The 23,277-nt window shown below is 42.7% G+C and overlaps 1 long non-coding RNA gene across 1 annotated transcript; it reads right to left on the reverse strand.

Annotated features, from left to right (window-relative positions):
- Positions 1-417: 417 nt before the first annotated feature.
- Positions 418-17,716, reverse strand: LOC122465683. The gene is made up of 3 exons (XR_006290682.1): positions 16,319-17,716; positions 1,530-1,533; positions 418-427 (listed from the first exon to the last, which is right to left on the reverse strand). It is a non-coding gene; the product is annotated as an uncharacterized LOC122465683 (long non-coding RNA).
- Between the last annotated feature and the right edge of the window lie 5,561 nt (positions 17,717-23,277).

Raw genomic sequence — 23,277 nt, forward strand, 5'->3', positions numbered from 1 at the left:
AGGTATGAACTTTTGCTGCTTTCAGCCTCACATATCACTATTAAGCGCTGCTCCCAGTTAAACCCTGCTACCCTCCTTCCTTTACCTAGTGATGGTGAACCCCATGACTGCCTTGCAACTGTCTCCACTATCACTGTCCCGCGCCCCGACCTTTCAGATGTACCTCTCCCTAACTCTGACCTGGTATCATTCACTGATGGGTCCTGTTATAGAAATGACCAAGGCCACCTTCTTGCAGGGTACGCTGTGGTCTCTCTCTCTGAGACCATAGAAGCTGCGCCCTTACCCTCTGTGACCTCTGCCCAGGTGGCTGAACTGATTGCTCTAACCCATGCCTGCTTTCTAGCCGAGGGGCTCTCTGCCACTGTTTTTACTGATTCTCGGTATGCCTTTGGGGTTGTGCATGACTTTGGCACCCTCTGGCAGGCTCGAGGTTTTCTTACCTCTACTGGTACCACTATCAAGAATGGCCCCTACATTGCCACCCTCCTGTATGCAGTTTTACTACCGTCTGCCTTGGCAATTGTTAAGTGTACTGGCCACTCAGCGGCAGACACCGAGGTGGCAAAAGGTAATGCACTTGCTGATGCTGCTGCAAAACATGCCGCCACTATAAAACCTTCACCAGAAGCGTTTCTTGGTCCCCTCTCTGTCTCTGTAATGCCACCATCCCTGTCTCATCTCGCTCAGCTCCAGGATTCTGCCCCAGAAACAGAGAAAGACTCCTGGAGTGCTTTGGGTTGCTCTTTGCATTCTGATTCCCTTTGGCGATCGCCCACCGGTACCTTTGTAGCCCCCCTCTCACTCTACCCGTCTCTAGCCGCCCTGCTACATGGTGTTTCGCATGTCAGCAAGGAGGGGATGGTCTCTGCTATGAGTAAGGCGGGGTGGTGGACTCCCCATTTCAGCTCCTTTGCAACCCGCCACTGTGCCGCTTGTGTTACTTGTCAAAGCCACAATGTAGGCAAATCTGTAAAAGTAACACCAGGGTTCCGGGGTTTGCCTCAAGCACCTTTCCTACACTGGCAACTTGATTTTGTACAAATGCCAAAGTGTCAGAAACATGAATTCATTTTAGTTATAATATGTCTGTTTTCGGGTTGGATTGAAGCCTTTCCCTGTCGCAAAGCTGATTCATTGTCCGTTGCAAAATGTCTGTTAAACCACATTATCCCTACCAAAGGAATTCCTGCCACTTTGTCTAGTGACCGGGGAACACATTTTACTGGGAAAATTGTTCAACATCTAAACCAGGTATTACATGTCACCCACCTGTTGCACTGCCCTTACCATCCACAGAGTGCAGGGGCAGTTGAAAGGCGAAATGGTGTGCTTAAAAATAAGCTGGCAAAAATCTGTAGTTCCACAGGGTTAAACTGGCCAGCTGCTTTACCCCTGGCCCTTATGGAAATTCGGTCATCCCCATCCCAGAAACACAAATTGAGTCCATTTGAAATCATCATGGGACGCCCTATGCGAACAATGGCTACTATTACCCCAGCCCCAGACCTAAACCTAACTCACAGCACGCTCCTCCAGTACTGCAAAGGGTTAATGCAAGCTGTGAGCTCCTTCCATTCGCAGGTGCGAGCAGCTTGGCTGACGGAACCCACCTCTGCTGCCTGTCACACTCTTGAGCCTGGTGATTGGGTCTACCTGCGGCACCACCTTCGGAAGCACGCCTTGGAACCCCGGTGGAAGGGTCCATACCAGGTACTGCTCACCACCCAGACAGCAGTGAAATTATCCGGCATCGCTGCATGGATCCACGCCTCACAGTGTAAGCCAGCGCCACCTCAAGGGGACCAAGCACCTCTGCAAGACCACGCAGAACCAGCTTCAACCCCAGAAGACAAAGAGGAACAGCCTGCAATACCTTACAATCTGCGCTCTCGTAAGGGTTGCCAGAAGCAGAGGGTAAGCAGACAGCAGGACCCAACAAACAAGAAGCAGTAGTGAGTCTAGCACCTGCTGCCTGGTGGACGTAAAACCGTGACTGCGGTTCCCTCGAAAGGGGTTGTCGGAACCAGAAAGGGTCCTGCTTCCAACATGTGTCCTTTGAGAAGCTTAATCCTCAGCTACTGTGTCCTGAGGGTCTGGGGAATCCAGAGTGACAGTGACAATTCTTTCATCCAACAACAGGTGCAGATAGCCCAGATCCTGAATATTTCTAATTGCTGGGTCTGCAGCCACATCCCAGCTCACTCACAAGCTAGTATCCCCACCATGGCAATCCCTTTGAATTCCTCAGAGCTTGCTGGAGAACCCTATCCACTTAAAAGGACATGGAAGGAAAATGACACTTGGGGGCTGGGAAAAACATATGTTCCTAAACTTATAAGTGTGGTGAAAGGAAAGGGCCACTGGTGCTGGGTGTGTAATGGGACAGGGCTGAATCTAGGGAGGAGCAGCTGTCTCCAATACATCGTGTCCCATGGTGTATGGGACTATTCAAACAAGGTTGGAGAATGGCGAACCGGGTATGGAAAGATAAACTTCCTCTTGACCTAGGATCAAACCAAAGATTCAATCTCTTGCTCCCCCTACAGCCTCCCTGAGAAAAACAGCACCATCTACAAATGTCATGTGAATGCTACCTCTTCTCCCAGTGAAAATCATCCTGTGCCCTTTGGGGGATACTATTCCTCCTTCGTAAATTCTTACATGTCAAAGGGTTGCAGTCAACCCTTCCCGGCTTTAATGGGACATCATTGGGTTTGTGGGGAAAATGCTTACACTGTGTTACCAGCAAATTGGTCAGGTATCTGTTATCCTGCTCAGCTTTTCCCACAATTCCGGGTGCTTCAATCCCTCCCACGAAATCGCCTCCGTAATTTCAGGCAAAAAAGGAGGGACTTGCCAGATGCTAAATGGTATGTGGATAACATAAGCCCCCTAACTTGGGAAGAAGCTGTTGGCATTTCTTTAGTCCCAGTAGGGGGGGTAATCCACCATGCAAAAAGGCTTTTAAGGTTACAAGCGGTGGTTGAGATCATGGCCAATGAAACAGGAGAGAGCTTAAAAGCTCTAGCCAAAGAAGCAGGAGTGGTCCGACAAGTGGCCCTCCAAAACCGTCGGGCATTAGATATAATACTGGCAGCCAAAGGAGGGACCTGTGCTCTAACTGGAACAGAATGCTGTGTATACATACCTGATAATACTAATGAGGTAATAAATCGTGCTAGCCATCTGGAGCAAATTGCATACCTTCCCCACGAAGAACCAAGTTCCTTGTGGAAATGAATAAGTAACTTATTCAATTTCTCTAGTCTGGGAAACTGGTTGTTTCAAGGAATCCTGACTATCCTATTTGGAATTCTAATAATCTTTGTGTGTTTTCAATTGATTTCTTGTTGTATCCAAAACTGCACAAGACACACCATCCATCAGGTTACCCCTAACCAGAGTGCTAATCTAATGTTGTTAAATGTCACCAGTGAAAGTAATGAAAAAGAACGATTGATGTATGGAATCCAGTAAGTCATTGGTCATGGGCGTAGCCTTGACCAAAAGGGGGGATTGTGGAAGTATAACATTGTATAAGTATAACATTGTATAAGGGGACATGCTGGATACATTGTATATGAGAGGGCCTGGATTACTGCTGGAGGTGACCCACCTTGATTATCATGCGCATTATAAAGAGGGGTTTCAAAGGGGGATGGGCTGTTGCCAGCAGGAGAGTGAATTTGTATGTGTGTGTGGGGGGGGGGGGGGAAAGGGTGAGAAAACCTGGATTTGTGCTGGAAATGGCTCTACTTGAGGATCACTTTAGATAAGCTGTTGCCAGCGGGGGAGTGAGGTGGGAGGAAGTTTTGTTTCATGGTCTCTGTGTGTATATAATGTCTTCTGCAGTTTCCACGATATGCTATGCATCCGATGAAGTGAGCTGTAGCTCACGAAAGCTCATGCTCAAATAAACTGGTTAGTCTCTAAGGTGCCACAAGTACTCCTTTTCTTTTTACGAATACAGACTAACACGGCTGTTACTCTGAAACCTGTCATTATGCAAGGCACTGCATTTAGCCGCATGGAGTGGAAATCTATCAACTGCATGAAAAAACTCGTACAGATACAGACAGACATCATCTTCCTTTCCAAATGCAAACAGATGGACATCGTACCAAAAGGACTGAAGGTAAAAAATCCATTACAATCTACATACCACACAGACTATGCTGACAGCTTGTGCCACACGCTCTCAAAGAAACTGCGGAATCACCTGATCAACATCCTCTACAGCAAACAGGGGAAGATTAAGAATGAGCTCTCAAAAATGGATACTCTCATAAAAAACCAACCTTCCACACAAACTTCCTCGTGGCTGGATTTTACTAAAACTAGACAAGCCATTTACAACGCACACTTTACTTCTCTACAAAAGAAAAAGGACACTAAACTTTCTAAACTACTACAGGCTACAAGGGGCCACAGCAATGGTTCCCTCAACCCACCCAGCAATATTGTTAATCTATCCAACTATACTCTCAGCCCAGCAGAAGCTGCTGTCCTATCTCGGGGTCTCTCCTTCTGCCCCTCCACCCCCTCGAACATGATACAGTTCTGTGGTGACCTAGAATCCTATTTTCGACGTCTCCGACTCAAGGAATATTTCCAAAATACCTCTGAACAACATAATGATCCACAGAGGCCTGCCTACCAACATTACAAAAAGAAGGATTCTAGGTGGACTCCTCCTGAAGGTCGAAACAGCAGACTGGACTTCTACATAGAGTGCTTCCGCCGACGTGCACGGGCTGAAATTGTGGAAAAGCAGCATCACTTGCCCCATAACCTCAGCCGTGCAGAACACAATGCCATCCACAGCCTCAGAAACAACTCTGACATCATAATCAAAAAGGCTGACAAAGGACGTGCTGTTGTCATCATGAATAGGTCGGAATATGAACAAGAGGCTGCTCGGCAGCTCTCCAACACCACTTTCTACAAGCCATTACCCTCTGATCCCACTGAGAGTTACCAAAAGCAACTACAGCATTTGCTCAAGAAACTTCCTGAAAAAGCACAAGATCAAATCCGCACAGACACACCCCTGGAACCCCGACCTGGGATATTCTATCTACTACCCAAGATCCATAAACCTGGAAATCCTGGGCGCCCCATCATCTCAGGCATTGGCACCCTGACAGCAGGATTGTCCGGCTATGTAGACTCACTCCTCAGGCCCTACGCTACCAGCACTCCCAGCTACCTTCGAGACACCACTGACTTCCTGAGGAAACTACAATCCATTGGTGATCTTCCTGATAACACCATCCTGGCCACTATGGATGTAGAAGCCCTCTACACCAACATTCCACACAAAGATGGACTACAAGCCATCAAGAACACTATCCCCGATAATGTCACGGCTAACCTGGTGGCTGAACTTTGTGACTTTGTCCTTACCCATAACTATTTTACATTTGGGGACAATGTATACCTTCAGATCAGCGGCACTGCTATGGGTACCCGCATGGCCCCACAGTATGCCAACATTTTTATGGCTGATTTAGAACAACGCTTCCTCAGCTCTCGTCCCCTAACGCCCCTACTTTACTTGCGCTATATTGATGACATCTTCATCATCTGGACCCATGGAAAAGAAGCCCTTGAGGAATTCCACCATGATTTCAACAATTTCCATCCCACCATCAACCTCAGCCTGGTCCAGTCCACACAAGAGATCCACTTCCTGGACACTACAGTGCTAATAAACGATGGTCACATCAACACCACCCTATACCGGAAACCTACTGACCGCTATTCCTACCTACATGCCTCCAGCTTTCACCCTGACCACACCACACGATCCATCGTCTACAGCCAAGCTCTGCGATACAACCGCATTTGCTCCAACCCCTCAGACAGAGACAAACACCTACAAGATCTCTATCAAGCATTCTTACAACTACAATACCCACCTGCGGAAGTGAAGAAACAGATTGATAGAGCCAGAAGAGTTCCCAGAAGTCACCTACTACAGGACAGGCCTAACAAAGAAAATAACAGAACGCCACTAGCCGTCACCTTCAGCCCCCAACTAAAACCCCTCCAACGCATTATTAAGGATCTACAACCTATCCTGAAGGATGACCCAACACTCTCACAAATCTTGGGAGAAAGGCCAGTCCTTGCCTACAGACAGCCCCCCAACCTGAAGCGAATACTCACCAACAACAACATACCACACAACAGAACCACTAGCCCAGGAACCTATCCTTGCAACAAAGCCCGTTGCCAACTGTGCCCACATATCTATTCAGGGGACACCATCACAGGGCCTAACAACATCAGCCACACTATCAGAGGCTCGTTCACCTGCACATCCACCAATGTGATATATGCCATCATGTGCCAGCAATGCCCCTCTGCCATGTACATTGGTCAAACTGGACAGTCTCTACGTAAAAGAATAAATGGACACAAATCAGATGTCAAGAATTATAACATTCATAAACCAGTCGGAGAACACTTCAATCTCTCTGGTCACGCAATCACAGACATGAAGGTCGCTATCTTAAAGCAAAAAAACTTCAAATCCAGACTCCAGCGAGAAACTGCTGAATTGGAATTCATTTGCAAATTGGATACTATTAATTTGGGCTTGAATAGAGACTGGGAGTGGCTAAGTCATTATGCAAGGTATCCTGTCTCCCCTTGTTTTTTTTCCTGCAAACCCCCCCCCAAGACGCTCTGGTTAAACTTGGATTATTGCTGTGCACATTGTAAGATGAGCTGTTGCCAGCAGGAGAATGAGTTTGTGTGTGTGGTTTTTGGAAAAAAGGGGGGGTGTGGGGGGGGGTGAGAAAACCTGGATTACTGCTGGAGGTGACCCACCTTGATTATCATGCGCATTATAAAGAGGGGTTTCAAAGGGGGATGGGCTGTTGCCAGCAGGAGAGTGAATTTGTATGTGTGGGGGGGGGGGGGGGAAAGGGTGAGAAAACCTGGATTTGTGCTGGAAATGGCTCTACTTGAGGATCACTTTAGATAAGCTGTTGCCAGCGGGGGAGTGAGGTGGGAGGAAGTTTTGTTTCATGGTCTCTGTGTGTATATAATGTCTTCTGCAGTTTCCACGATATGCTATGCATCCGATGAAGTGAGCTGTAGCTCACGAAAGCTCATGCTCAAATAAACTGGTTAGTCTCTAAGGTGCCACAAGTACTCCTTTTCTTTTTACGAATACAGACTAACATGGCTGTTACTCTGAAACATGCCAAAACATGTTACAAAGTATCTGAGGGAGCACACGTAGGGACAGTTAGCTTTTGAATGGAGAAGCAATTAAGATAGAGCCAGCACGTCTAAGAAGCAGGCATCAGAATGGAAGGTGTGAAGGGCAATTAGTTAAGTTAACTGGAAGCTGTTAAAGGAGACTGTTAAGGGTGGCAGGTAATTGAAGATACGTGACTGGTCTCAGGGATCTCGAAGGGTGGTGACTAAAATCTTTTTCTTCTTTTGTCTGTAACTTCTCTGTAACTTGTTCTCCAAAAAACTGTATAAATTAAGAGACACAAGCCCGACTCGGGGGGCTCACTTCTAAATGTATTAGCAGAGCAGCTTTGCTAATAAAACAGAGTGGTCTGATAAATTGTGAGTCTGAGTCAAACTTTGACAGTACCCGCATGGTCCCACAGTATGCCAACATTTTTATGGCTGACTTAGAACAACGCTTCCTCAGCTCTTGTCCCCTAATGCCCCTACTCTACTTGTGCTACATTGATGACATCTTCATCATCTGGACCCATGGAAAAGAAGCCCTTGAGGAATTCCACCATGATTTCAACAATTTCCATCCCACCATCAACCTCAGCCTGGACCAGTCCACACAAGAGATCCACTTCCTGGACACTACAGTGCTAATAAGCAATGGTCACATAAACACTACCCTATACCGGAAACCTACTGACCCCGCTATTCCTACCTACATGCCTCCAGCTTTCATCCCGACCACACCACACAATCCGTTGTCTACAGCCAAGCTCTACGATACAACTGCATTTGCTCCAACCCCTCAGACAGAGACAAACACCTACAAGATCTCTATCAAGCATTCTTACAACTACAATACCCACCTGCTGAAGTGAAGAAACAGATTGACAGAGCCAGAAGAGTACCCAGAAGTCACCTACTACAGGACAGGCCCAACAAAGAAAAGAACAGAACGCCACAAGCCATCACCTTCAGCCCCCAACTAAAACCTGTCCAACGCATCATCAAGGATCTACAACCTATCCTGAAGGACGACCCATCACTCTCACAGATCTTGGGAGACAGGCCAGTCCTTGCTTACTGACAGCCCCCCAACCTGAAGCAAATACTCACCAGCAACCACACAACAGAACCACTAACCCAGGAACCTATCCTTGCAACAAAGCCCGTTGCCAACTGTGTCCACATATCTATTCAGGGGACACTATCATAGGGCCTAATCACATCAGCCACACTATCAGAGGCTCGTTCACCTGCCGTCATGTGCCAGTAATGCCCCTCTGCCATGTACATTGGTCAAACTGGACAGTCTCTACATAAAAGAATAAATGGACACAAATCAGACGTCAAGAATTATAACATTCAAAAACCAGTTGGAGAACACTTCAATCTCTTTGGTCACTCGATTACAGACCTAAAAGTTGCAATTCTTCAGGAAAAAAAACTTCAAAAACAGACTCCAACGAGAAACTGCTGAATTGGAATTAATTTGCAAACTGGATACAATTAACTTAGGCTTGAATAGAGACTGGGAGTGGATGGGTCATTACACAAAGTAAAACTATTTCCCAATGTTTATTCCACCCCCAACCCCGCACTGTTCCTCAGACGTTCTTGTCAACAGCTGGAAATGGCCCACTTTGATTATCACTACAAAAGGTTCCCCCCCGCCCCCACTCTCTTGCTGGTAATATCTCACCTTAAGTGATCACTCTCGTTACAGTGTGTATGGTAAGCCATTGTTTCATGTTCTCTATGTATATAAATCTCCCCATTGTATTTTCCACTGAATGCATCCGATGAAGTGAGCTGTAGCTCACGAAAGCTGATGCTCAGATAAATTTGTTAGTCTCTAATGTGCCACAAGTATTCCTTTTCTTTTTGTGAATACAGACTAACATGGCTGCTACTCTGAAACCTGTCAATGATAATGACTCAGCTGGATCTGGTACCAAAGTTTCTTCCAAATAGTCATTGAAAATCGGAGTTGTAATGGAAGGAGGTTTGATTAGAAGAACAGAAAGTCCTACTGGAACATCCCTGGATACTGGTATTTATTGAGGCTGCAAATGGTCCAAATGTCATTTCTGTAAAATACCATCTGATAATTTTACCATGAACAAAACAGGTTCTGCACTTTACAAGTTCTCTAGGTACACATTTCACTCTACAACACTAGCTGCAAGTCCACACTGAGTTTCCTACTTGAAAAGAATCATGACAAGTCTCACATTATCAATCAATTAGCATAGCTCAGGATTTAGCTACACATGAGGCAACATCAGGATGCAGCGTGTCCCAACAAGTATGTAAAGATCACTGAAAAAAAATTGTAGGTGACTTATGGGTAGATAAGGAAGAGGGTGTCCAATTTCTGCTGATGACTCAAAATAGACTTGTTAGCTCTTATGGCATACTTAAGTGTCTGTACAAAGTGTTCTGCTAGTCTATTTGTAGCAGGATGATAAGGAGAAGAATGCATGTTCTGAATTCCATTTAAAGCTTAAAGAAAAGGAGGACTAGTGGCACCTTAGAGACTAACCAATTTATTTGAGCATAAGCTTTCGTGAGCTACAGCTCACTTCATGGAACCTCTGAAATTCTTCAGAACAGAATTGAGGTTCATTGTCACTCACTAACTGTAACGGTAAACCAAATGGACTAAACAAGGTACAAAGTTGTCCAGTGGTCTTGGTAGCTGAAGTAGAAGTCATTCTAAAAACATCTAGCCATTTTGAATGGGCATCAACTATGACCAAAACCATATAACCTTTTAATGGCTGGCAAAGTCCATATGAAAACATGTCTAAGGAAGCTGAGGCCATCATCAAATGTGTGGATGAGTTGGGCCAGGATCATGCTAAATTTGCTGACATGCAGTACAGCACTTCACCTTCCTCTCAATGTCTCTGATCCCCAGCCACCAGACATGGCCTTCATCCATACAATGCCAAAATGACTTTCATGAAAAGCTTCCAAAACCTGAGATTGAACTGTTTTTTTTGGGAATGATCACACATTCCCCATAAAATGCAACCTTTATTCACATATAATTGAGGTTGACATGACACAAATTGAGTAAAATGAGGATTCTTATGATTCAACGTTGTACCTTGTAATACCATTCCAATCACAAGAGAAAGCGTATCATCCTTAGTGGTTTCTTTGTTGGTGTCTATCCTAGTGATGGGTAACCTATCCATCAAATTGGGATAAAACACTTCATCCAAAGTTGCTTTGGGTTGACAGAAGCTTGGGCTTGACAGCCCACCAGCATTGCTGTACAAGTCCCTTTACAGAATTGAATAGTATAGGAATGAGCTGAACTTAAAATGCCCAAAGTTGTATATTAGCAGCAGCTAATGATGGAATTTCATGTTTTGGTCCAAAAATTGAACTTAATGGGCAATGACCTGTCAGCAACTTTCCTTTCCTTCAGTCACATAAAGGACAACACCTCTGATAGTCCATCTAGTTGAACTTTCATGTGGAATATATCTTTTGGGACTAACCTTTCTCCAAAATAAGTCTTCAAAACTGTGGAGGTTTCTTCCAGAGGAACTTGTGACAGACTCTGGTGGTAGGTAGATACAGAAGTCAGTTAAATGGCAGCTCCAGTCTTGTACGAATGATCTCAATGAATGGTGTGATCCAGATGCCACCTCTTACTCCAACTTCTGATAACACATGCCGTGCTAGGTCTTGGCCAGTGTCACTAGAGCTCTTGTCTTTCCCCATTATGAATTTCCAATTTCTGTCCTTTCTTAGGTTCTGCCTTCCTAAGTGTCTTCTTTGATGGAAGGTGGTCACTGTGTCACTGGTCACTCAACTGTGTGACAGATCTTCTGGCACTTCCTGGTGTGACCTGGCATGTCCAGAAATCATTCTCAGTGTGTATAGTTTGTGCACAATGGCCACATGGAAATTCCTTATGTTCCTGTGGTTCTCTGTTTCACTGATTCAGGAGGTGAACATCTCAGCTCACACTAAATTCAAGAGAACATTTCTTGCAGTTTCCATGGCAATAGCTACCTCAATAGCCTTCTTGAAGGTAAGCTTTGATACAGTCAATAACTTTTTCTGAATCTGGTCATTGTGTAATCCAGAGACAAATTGGTCATGCAAGGCTCATTTAATGTTTATTTGCATAACAATGATTTGACAGCTTACTTAGAGCAGCAAAAAACTGTGTTACCAACTCTCCACATCCCTGATGTCACTGATGGAACTGACATTGTTCTTCTATCATCAATGAGGTAGGAGAAAATTGTTCCTACATTGCTACAGTAATTGCCGCATACATGGCGTTTCCAGCATAATTAGGACAATGGGTTTTGCAGCAGTCTGTATACCTTCGGACACATCACTGTCAGCTAGGTTGAAACTCTGTCTACATGGAATCAAATTGCAAACTATAACTTGTTCCAAACATTTGAAGTACATTGCCCATGAGTCACAGTTCTCATCAAACTCGCCTATATTGACCACATAAGTTGCCATTTCATTTTTCTTGTTAACTTTGTGCCCTCCTCTATGGCTTCTTTTCCACAGGGAAACTTTTTTTATTTTTCCTTTTTAAGGTGCACTGGCTGAACTTGATCTCCCTCTGCTGGCTGTGTGCTTACACTGCAGATTCACTCCTTTGTACTTAGGCTTCCTGTGCCGGATGAAGACTCTCTGAGTGCAGGTGGACTCTAGTTCTTGCTCTCTCTAGCTTGCATGAGAACAAAAATGGCTGCTCTCCTCTCAAAAATGGCTGCTCTACTGTTTTGTCTCCAGCAGCTTAGCAGCCACTTCCTACTTTGTTCTCTTCTTTGCCTAATTCCCCTCTCTTGCTGGCTGTCCCTTGCAGCAAAACAGCAGTCTGCCACTTTGTACCTGTTGGTGAACTTTTTCCTTTTTTGTATAACATTATTTGCTTACTCTTCTTGTTCAGGCAATGAGACAGTCATGGGATAGAAGGTCCGCATCACCAGTGTTATTTTTGGACCCAGCAGAAAAAGTGATAGAGATGCAGGGGGAGCTGATTTAAAGCAGAGCTATCTGCTGCAGTGACTATATTGTTTTGGCAGCAAAATAGAAACCAAAGTGTGGCTTTTCGCTGGGGAGGAAGAATACAGAGTGCTTAAACATTTAAAGGGACAGTACATCACAGCATATATGTTCTTGAAGGGGAAACAATCTTTTAACCTCTTATGAGAGACAGTCAGAGAAAAAACTTTATCTTTGGCACAGAAAATATCCTAAAACGAGATACTAGTGACTGCTAATCAGTAGAGGCACAGGAAAAAATGTTACTCACAAGGAGTAGCAGGATTAGGGAGACCAATGTTTATAATGCCATAGTACTTATATATACACCTTATTTTTCAGTGAAGACCATGCTGAGCCTGACAAAGCTCAGGGAACTGTGTGTGGAGGGGCGGGGAGAAGAAGGGCAGTGTCTATATGCTATGTTTGTGACATTCCCCATTTATCAATTTAAGGGGAGGATCTAATTTATAGTCAGCTGCCAGCATCTCCAATAAGCTTGTGCACCAGCTAACCACGACTAGAAGTAAGAGATTCTCTGATCACACTTCCTATCCCCCAGCCATACCTCCAAAATGCTCCTCTGCTGGGCAGCCAGGGTGGTGGCATCAGGAGCATTTTCCCATGTGGTTCTAGATTTATATTCCCTTTGTGCTGTCAAAGCATCTGTTCTCTATTTATATTATATATACACACATACAAAGCTATGTTAAAAGAACATTATAAAGGTTTCAGACTCAAGCCAGAAATGCCAGAATTAAAGTTGTTGTGCAATTCTTCCCCCTTGTGTTTATGCATTATGATACTGTCTAATTACATCATCATATATTGTTTCCACAAGACCTCTGCTTCATTCAGTGCACAGTTAATGGACAGTGCTCAGTTAATGAGTAGCTATTCAATATTTAGTTTTCTTCTTATTGTTCAATGTGTAGCCCATGCCTTATTTACTGCACACTAATCAAGACCGGCTATGAATACAGAATTTTTAATTTTCTCATGAGCTTTTTTATGGTGCTTATCACCATAGTATCTGAGTGTTTCACAAATATGGATGCATTTATTTTCACAATACCCTATGAAATTAGGGGGTATTTTTATCCCCATTTTATAGATGGAGAACTGAGGCACAACAGCAATCAAGGTCAAAAGTATCCACTAATTTGGGTGCCCAATTTGAGTACCTGGGACTTGATTTTTCAGAATATTTACTGGTGTATAGCACTTCACAGCTCCCATTGATTTTGACTGCAGCTGTGAGTGCTCAGCACATTTACAAATCAGGCCCGAGGGTCTCCAGTCAGGCACCCAGAAAATGAGAAACACACACGTAGTGACAATCTGTGAAAAGTTTGGTTTTAGTGATTTTTCCCGGCATCACACAGGAGCTCTGTGCCACAGAAAGGGATAGATAGAACTAATAGGTTTTCGTCCTCTGTGTCTCAGCACCAGAAGGGGATGAGACAGATACTTTACCTGTGGGTTTCACAGCTATTTGCTGACATCAAAGGGATGGTGAGACTCAGGAATCTGGGATTCCATTCTAGGCTCTGAAGGGGAGTGTTCTCTAATGGGCATGGACTCTTCTTTCCAGTCTCCCTAAGTTTGATCCCTTCTAACTGCTGTTCTTCTCCCAGTCCTGTCTTTTGCCCAAGCCTGACTCCTCATCCCAGTCTCATTCTCCTCATCTAGCTAGTCCCAGTCTCCGTTCCCCAGTCTACTCATCCCAGTTCCAATCTCCTTGCCAAAAAAGTTCTAATCTCACCCCTCTGGACTCCCCACCCCAGTCCCAGTCTCCCTCACACTTCCAGCTTCGTCCTTCACATGGCTTGGACCCAGCAAGGAGGGTCATTGAAAGTACAGGAAAGAGAGTCTCCTGGCTCTCAATTCAGGTTTTCAGACCTGGACCCAGCATGGCCCACAGCAGCTCAGAAAAGTAAAGTATTCCCATTGTGGATAAAATCTTCAAGGAATTTAGCTGCTAAAACCTAAGAAGTATCTAATAAGGAGGTGCAAAGTGTGCTTTTTCAAAGGCTTAATACATCACCAAATTTGTGCAGATTTTCATGAGGACAGCAAAAGATACATTCCTGACACAAAGGATACCTCTGTGCCAAATTTCAAGCCCCTGCTCTGCAGCATGAGGATGATAGAGATTTTCAAAGAAAATGTCACAGATCTTTTTTACATGAGCAAGACAACATATATTTCCCTCTAACCTTGTTCTCGGAAATGGCTAAACTATTTTGGCTGAAATTTTCAAAAATAAATAAATTCAGCCTGAGACAGACACCCAGCATGGAAAATTTGAGCCCCGTTTAGAAAAGTTATAAGCAATTGAAAGCAAGGTTTTATGAGAGAGAGAGTCAGGAAACATTAACAGGCAGTGCTACCAGCCCCATCTATAATATTCTTACTTGGATAATATGTACCTGTTTTCTAGTACAATTAAATCATACCCATCCTGTACACTCAGTTATTATTTTATGTAAATATCAGATATGGGCAATATGATAAAAATGTTAATAGTTTTAGCTTTTTCTTGTTAAGAAATTCTATGGTTGAAATAAGCACTTACCCTACCAATTTCCCATGACACCTTTCTAAACAGAAATGGCTAATTTATGTTGGCAATTTTTAAACTGTTCACCAGGATATTCTGAGATGCTAGAGAATAATCTCATTTGATACTCATAGATATTAAGTACCTAATCTTAATTAAAGCATAATTCAGTAGTCATATATATTATATTTTTAATCTGGAAATCCAGCTGATGCTGGAAGTTAGAAAACAGAAGGGAATCAAGGACTGATGATTGGATGAGAGTATTAAAAATGTACTGACTGACATTATTTGTACTGGTAAATTATTGGTATTTCTTTGCCAATGAATGCCATGAAAATATACCATAAAATACATTGAAGCTTTGTCCAGTAATTCTTCATAGCTTCAAAGTTATCCTATTACTAATCACCGTAGTTTCAGGTCATCCATTTACACACACCCTAAAATATTGCCAGCCTTTTTCTTTACTGATCATACAATGGCATTGAATCACAGTATCTTATTCCCAAAGTATTGTGGGGGAAAATAAAGAACAATTTCAATATCACTACCATCTGCATCACAGATTATCCCATAAACATAGCCAGGTCGACAGAGGTCTTTGAAGCATAATTTTAACACTCATTTCATTTTATGGTTCTTATACTGAAATGTGTTGCACCCCATCTTGACTCATTGTGACCCGCGAAGAAATATCACACACCATGATAACACAAGAACAATATACTTATTATTTTTTCCTTTGGATTGATTAGTCTATTGGTTTGTCGTTACGTATTTAGGATAAATTTGAAAAGATGAACAGTGATAGCAGGAATTTGGGGGGGTTGCACTGTACTGAGTCCTCTCAATGCCCTTTCATTTCACTAGGAGTTGCAGGTGCTCAGTGGGGTAGGCACCTAAATATCTTTGAGGCTCTGGTCTCAGGACCTCACAGGATAAGGCTCCAATTCAGAAAAGCACTTAAGAACATGCCTAAAATTAATCATATGGTTAAGTACTTTGCCTTATAGAGATGTACTCTTGAACTTGGACCTTAATGATTTCAGAAGTAAATGATAAAAGAAACTCTGCAGTGTTGTTGTAGCCATGTTGGTTCCAGATATTCGAGAAACAAGGTGGGGTGAGGTAATATCTTTTATTGGAACAACCTTTGTTGGTGAGACGGACAAGCTTTCAATCTTACATGGATCTCTTCTTCAGACCTTTGTGTAAGCTCAAAATCTTGTTGAGGTCCGAAGAACTCTGTGTAAACGCAAAAGTTTGACTCTCTCACCAACAGAAAGTTGATACACTAAAAGATAATATGGAGTCACAGGTCCGATGCTCTGGAACTGCTCTGTATGAAGCCAGACAGGACTCTGGGTAGTGTGATGCCCCTCAGGGCATGCTGTCCAGGGCAAAGAGCCCTTTGGCTATGGCCTTCCTGGGTCTGACCTCAGAGCATTCAGCATCCTTGTTCTCACTGTACACTTCCCCTTGGCGGGTCCACCTGGATGGGAACACCTGGGGAAGCCAGAGGGCCTGCACTCCAACTTCGCAGTCAGCAGTGACCCTCAGCCAGCTAGTAAAACAGAAGGTTTATTAGTTGACAGGGACACAGCGTAGAACAGATCTTGTTAGCCCAGAAATCAGTGACTTTTAGCAAAGTCCATCTTGGGGGGGCCCCAGGCTTGATGCCCTAGATTCCCCGCCTTTGAGTCCTCAGCAGCCAACTGCCCAGCTTCCAGCAACCTGACCTCCGATAAGCCCATTGCCCCTCCTCCTGGTCTTTGTCTTGTTTCCCGGGCAAGATGTCACCTGGTCGCATCTCCCTCCTGGTTCTCAGGTTATGAAGGGCACCATCCATTGCTTACGTGCAGGCAGCTGGAGCAGCCTGCCCCCTGAGGGCCTCAGCAAAAGTCACATATCCTTATTCCCACCACCTAGGCATTGGTGTAATACACCGGGACACTGGGAAACTGAGTACACACAGTATTCATGCAAAACAGTAAAGCTCACATAGACTCGCATACAATATAACAAGGAGGAAACCCCACTTCATCACATCTTGTCTCTCTAAAATGAATTATTTCTAAACTACTAACTAATAGCCAGATAATGCAGACTTTTGCTCACTTGAGTAGTCCTAATTCATAAGGATTGGGTTCCAAATCCCATTCCCATCACTCAGATGGGACCAGAACCTACAAACTCTTACTCATGAGTAATCCTATCACAACGAGTCCCATTGTGTCTAGTCTTGTGTAAAGCAAACAAGATTTGACCATGCTCTAGTTCACCATGTGTCTGTGCAGTTCATTTTACAAGTCATTTTAGCAAATGGCTCATTGAATGAATTCTTATCTCCATTACAAAAAAAAAAAAAAAAAAAGCAAACAAACACCAAACCCACTGAGAAAGAAAAAACACCAATCCATCATGTTATAGGAAAGAAACAGGACATTGCCCAATGATACATTCTATGTGTTCTACCTATCTTGTTTATAGTGTAATTAACCTACTTTAATCATGTATGAAAATAGAAAAGAACATAATTTTTAATTCCATATCTCGTCACATGGAAATATGTATTAGCAAAATAGTATGATGGTTTTGAAGGACAGGCATAGCTTCAATGGTTATGTACCACATTTTTGTTGTTCTCTTGATGTCTCCCTCAATAATGTTGCAGGACTGATTCATTTTTATTCTTGGTCTTCCCTAAGTTTTCTATGTTGACTGTATCTTTATTCTGAAGAAAATACAAACTAACACCTACTGCGTTAATCCTGTTTAGTACCTTCCATGAAAACTGTGCTTGCTGAAAACCACACTCACTTTAAAGTTTCATATGCTTCCAGAAGGAGGGATCTTATAAAAGCCAAAAGGTTCCAGTGACTAATTATAGTAATAAAGACACACTGCAGTAATCTATGGTATAGAAAACCAAATCCTATTGAAATCAGTGGGAATTTTGCCTGGATAAGGACAGCAGGAGTCGACTAATAGTGTTTAAACCAGTTTTACCCCAGTGTAAATCCTTCAGTGGAATTACTACTTATTTTACAGTGGTGTGAGAATTTGCTGTTAAAATGCAAGCTTTTACAGCAGATGCTGAATAATTATCACAGAGATTCATGGTCATGCTCATTTCTTCTACAAATAAGTTCTACAGTCATGGGTCACTATTTGTTTGCACAGATCTATTAGTTTCCCTATTAGGGAAGGGGAGTGTGTGACTAGGCAGTTCAAATAAACCATTAGTATTTCTATATCCTTTCCAAATAAATGGAAAATGGTTATTAGGAAAGAGGGCAAATATTTTACACAACCCATGGATAGTCAGATTTCTCCGTAGAGCATTACAGACATAATTTTAACTTCTGCAAATTTATCTCAGACGCTATCCATCCAAATAGAAAAGGAGTACTTGTGGCACCTTAGAGACTAACCAATTTATTTGAGCATAAGCTTTTGTGAGCTACAGCTCACTTCATCGGATGCATACTGTGGAAAGTGTAGAAGATCTTTATATACACACAAAGCATGAAAAAATACCTCCCCCCACCCCACTCTCCTGCTGGTAATAGCTTATCTAAAGTGATCACTCTCCTTACAATGTGTATTAGATAAGCAGGAGAGTGGGGTGGGGGGAGGTATTTTTTCATGCTTTGTGTGTATAAAAAGATCTTCTACACTTTCCACAGTATGCATCCGATGAAGTGAGCTGTAGCTCACGAAAGCTTATGCTCAAATAAATTGGTTAGTCTCTAAGGTGCCACAAGTACTCCTTTTCTTTTTGCGAATACAGACTAACACGGCTGTTACTCTGAAACCTATCCATCCAAATGTTATATATTGCCTTAAATAACCTAGAGAGATGACTGTTAATTGAATGGATAGGGAAAGCATTACTCACTGCACACACGAATTCAAAACTGCTAATACAATTATCAGACTTGGGAGTTTTGCCCAACATGAGAATCTTTGCTGTATCAGTTAATTCTTTTGTGAATATGGTGGAATTATAAATAGCTGCTTCATCCTGTAACAGTGGAAAGTTTCAGAGTAGCAGCTGTGTTAGTCTGTATCCGCAAAAAGAACAGGAGTACTTCTGGCACCTTAGAGACTAACAAATTTATTTGAGCATAAGCTTTTGTGGGCTACAGCCCACTTCATCAGATGCATAGAATGGAAAATATAGTAAGAAGACATATATACATACAGAGAACATGAAAAGATGGAAGTTGCCATACAACTCTAAGAGACTAATTAATTAAGATGAGCTATTATCAGCAGGAGAAAAAAAACTTTTGTAGTGGTAATCAAGATGGCCCATTTAGACAGTTGACTAGAAGGTGTGAGGATACTTAACATGGAGAAATAGATTCAATTTGTGTGATGACCCAGCCACTCCCAGTCTCGATTCAAGCCCAAGTTAATGGTATCCAGTTCGCAAATTAATTCCAGTTCAGCAGTTTCTCATTGGAGTCTGTTTTTGAAGCTTTTCTGTTGCAAAATTGCCACCTTTAAGTCTGTTACTGAGTGACCAGAGAGGTTGAAGTGTTCTCCTACTGGTTTTTGAATGTTATGATTCCTGATGTCAGATTTGTGTCTGTCATAAATATAAAGGGACGGGTAAACCCCTTTAAAATCACTCCTGGCCAGAGGAAAAATCCTCTCACCTGTAAAGGATTAAGAAGCTAGGATAACCTCGCTGGCACCTGACCAAAATGACCAATGAGACAAGATACTTTCAAAAGCTGGGAGGAGGGAAAAACTGTCTGTCTGTGTGATGCTTTTGCTGGGGACAGAACAGGAATGGAGTCTTAGAACTTAGTAAGTAATCTAGCTAGATATGCATTAGATTATGATTTCTTTAAATGGCTGAGAAATTAAGTTGTGCTGAATAGAATGGATATTCCTGTCTGTGTGTCTTTTTGTAACTTAAGGTTTTGCCTAGAGGGATTCTCTATGTTTTGAATCTAATTACCCTGTAAGGTATTTACCATCCTGATTTTACAGAGGTGATTCTTTTTTACTTTTTACTTCTATTAAAATCCTTCTTTTCAGAATGCTTTTTCATTGTTCTTAAGATCCAAGGGTTTGGGTCTGTGGTCACCTATGCAAATTGGTGAGGATTTTTACCAAACCTTCCCCAGGAAGTGGGGTGCAAGAGTTGGGAGGATTTTGGGGGGGAAAGACATTTCCAAACAACGTTTTCCCAATAAACCCAGATAAATGTTTGGTGGTGGCAGTGGAAGTCCAAGGGCAAAGGGTAAAATAGTTTGTATCTTGAGGAAGTTTCAACCTAAGCTGGTAAAATTAAGCTTAGGAGGTTTTCATGCTAGTCCCCACATCTGTACCCTAGAGTTCAGAGTGGGGAAGGAACCTTGACAGTGTCCATTTATTCTTTTGCGTAGAGACTATACATTGGCCAAACCGGTAAATATATTGGTAAATATATTATCATTTGGGGCTATGTGTTGAGGTTTCTTAGGTAAATCTGCCCACAATGTGATAGATACGTCTCTTAAATAGTAGTTTCCTTAGCTTTTCAAGGTGCTTAATTTAAGGTTCCAACTTGTATATTGTCATTTATGATAAGCAACATATTGATCTATAGAACATATTGGAGCCAAAGGGCCAAATTCGCAGCTACATACGAACTACAGAGGATACAGGTCTGGGATATGAGTGCAAAGGTGACTTAAATCTCACTCATATCACATATCCATTCCAATAGTAAGTAAGGAGGATGCTTAACTGCTGTTACTGAAGTTGGACATATTTAAATCAGCAGGTTCAGATATCCTGCATCCACCAATTTTAAAAGATGTGGTCACTGGACCATTAATGTTGATTTTTATTAGATCTTGGAACACTGGGAAAGTTCCAGTGGACTGGAAGAAAGCTAATGCTGTGTCAATACTATAATATTTAAACAGGATGACCCAAGTAATTACAGGATCATCAGCCTGACTTTAGCCCCGTGTAAAATAAAGGTACAGCTGATATTGGACTCAATAAAAAAATAAAGGAGGGTAATATAATTAATATCAATCATCCTGGGTTTATGGAAAATAGATTTTGTCAAACTACTTGATATACTTTATGATGAGATTACAAATTTGGTGGATAAAAGTAATAATATCGATGTAATGTACTTACACTTCTGTAAATCATTTGATCTGGATCCACATGACATTTCGATTAGGAAAACAGAACAACACAAAATCATCATGGTATGGAAGGCAGAGCTGGGCAGAACCTTGAGATAAGGACAAGGGCAAGATTCTTACTTTCAAAACCTCAGGTGGTGTAATCCAGCATAGTTCCACTGACTTCAGTGGAGCAATGCTGCATTACATCAGCTGAAGATCTGACGCTTTAACATGATATGGCAGGTAAGGAGGAATGGTGGGACAGATTTTGCTTTTGGTTATACTGCTGTAAATCTGAAATAATTTAATTTACTTCAGTGAAATGAAAGAAGTATCTGGCCCAGTGGAAGATTTCAAATGGGGCGTGAAATCCAAATACCAAGCAACTTTCTTAGTTAATTGGAATCACATTGGTCCCCAAAACAAAGGCTAAATTAAAATGTTGTGATTCCCTGTAAAATTAGGAAGGAAGCCTCTTTCTATCAAAAGAATGGCTGGGAAGACCACAGTTCCAGGAGTGAATAAAGTACCTCTTATCCTGAAACATCTATAAGGTGCTTTGAACCCCAAACATACAGTAGAATCAATGGGATCTGATGATGCTCAGAGCAGGGTACTTAGTACTTTGTAGGATTGGGTCACAAGACAGGATGGAGTGACACAGTACTGGTGAAGAATAATGCTGATCAGGTTGAAAAATAAATAAAAACACTAGCCATAGGTAACAAAATAAACTAAAATAGTACTTTGTTCCTGATTATCAAACAGTATTAAATGCTGTGGAGATGAGGCATTTTACACTCAGCACAGCTGGCACCCTTTGCTAGCACAGAATTTCTCAATTGCTTTAATCTTTAGTGGCATTTTGAGTCAAAAAGACACTCATTTGACTTGAGAATTTCTAAAGAGGACATGTGTTGAAAGTCTGCAGAGAAGTCATACAATTGTGACTTTGCCATTTATTCAAGAGAGGATTATCCTATAATTATACTCTTCATCTGGGGACTTCAAAGTTCTTTAAAAGGTAAGTAAGTAGTATTATCCCTATTTTACAGATGGGGAAACTGATAGAGAGATTAATTGATTTACTTAAGGTCAAACTACAAGCCATGCATGGTTAGAAATAGAACACAGGTCTCCTCATTTCCAGTCTCCAGTTCTAATCACAAGATCAAATTCACTCTCTACAATAACTGCCCCTTCTGAAACTCATTATTTTCTTGGATTACAGTGAGTATAAAATTGTGAAACAGTTCAGTGGAAGTATGTGACAGGGTGGCTGGCTTCTTTAAGAAGGAATGAGGTCTGGTGCACTGATTACCTGCTGCCAAAGTGGTCTTAAGGGTAGCTTATAAAGGGTAAGACAAGAGAAATAGAAAGAGGGCTATCTATTGCCCCTCTCAGGCCTGGGAGGTGAGGATAAGAATCATAGAATATCAGGGTTGGAAGGGACCTCAGGAGGTCATCTAGTCCAACCCCCTGCTCAAAGCAGGACCAATCCCCAACTAAATCATCCCAGCCAGGGCTTTGTCAAGCCTGACCGTAAAAACTTCTAAGGAAAGAGATTCTACCACCTCCCTAGGTAACGCATTCCAGTGTTTCACCACCCTCCTAGTGAAAAAGTTTTTCCTAATATCCAACCTAAACCTCCCCCACTGCAACTTGAGACCATTACTCCTTGTCCTGTCCTCTTCTACCACTGAGAATAGCCTAGAACCATCCTCTTTGGAACCACCTCTCAGGTAGTTGAAAGCAGCTATCAAATCCCCCCTCATTCTTCTCTTCTGCAGACTAAACAATCCCAGTTCCCTCAGCCTCTCCTCATAAGTCATGTGTTCCAGACCCCTAATCATTTTTGTTGCCCTTCGCTGGACTCTCTCCAATTTATCCACATCCTTCTTGTAGTGTGGGGCCCAAAACTGGACACAGTACTCCAGATGAGGCCTCACCAATGTCGAATAGAGGGGAACGATCACGTCCCTCGATCTGCTCGCTATGCCCCTACTTATACATCCCAAAATACCATTGGCCTTCTTGACAACAAGGGCACACTGTTGACTCATATCCAGCTTCTCGTCCACTGCCACCCCTAGGTCCTTTTCCGCAGAACTGCTGCCTAGCCATTCGGTCCCTAGTCTGTAGTGGTGCATTGGATTCTTCCATCCTAAGTGCAGGACCCTGCACTTATCCTTGTTGAACCTCATCAGATTTCTTTTGGCCCAATCCTCCAATTTGTCTAGGTCCCTCTGTATCCTATCCTTGCCCTTCAGCGTATCTACCACTCCTCCTAGTTTAGTATCATCCGCAAATTTGCTGAGA

Source organism: Chelonia mydas, chromosome 4, assembly GCF_015237465.2.
Source record: "Chelonia mydas isolate rCheMyd1 chromosome 4, rCheMyd1.pri.v2, whole genome shotgun sequence".
Lineage (NCBI taxonomy): Eukaryota > Metazoa > Chordata > Testudines > Cheloniidae > Chelonia > Chelonia mydas.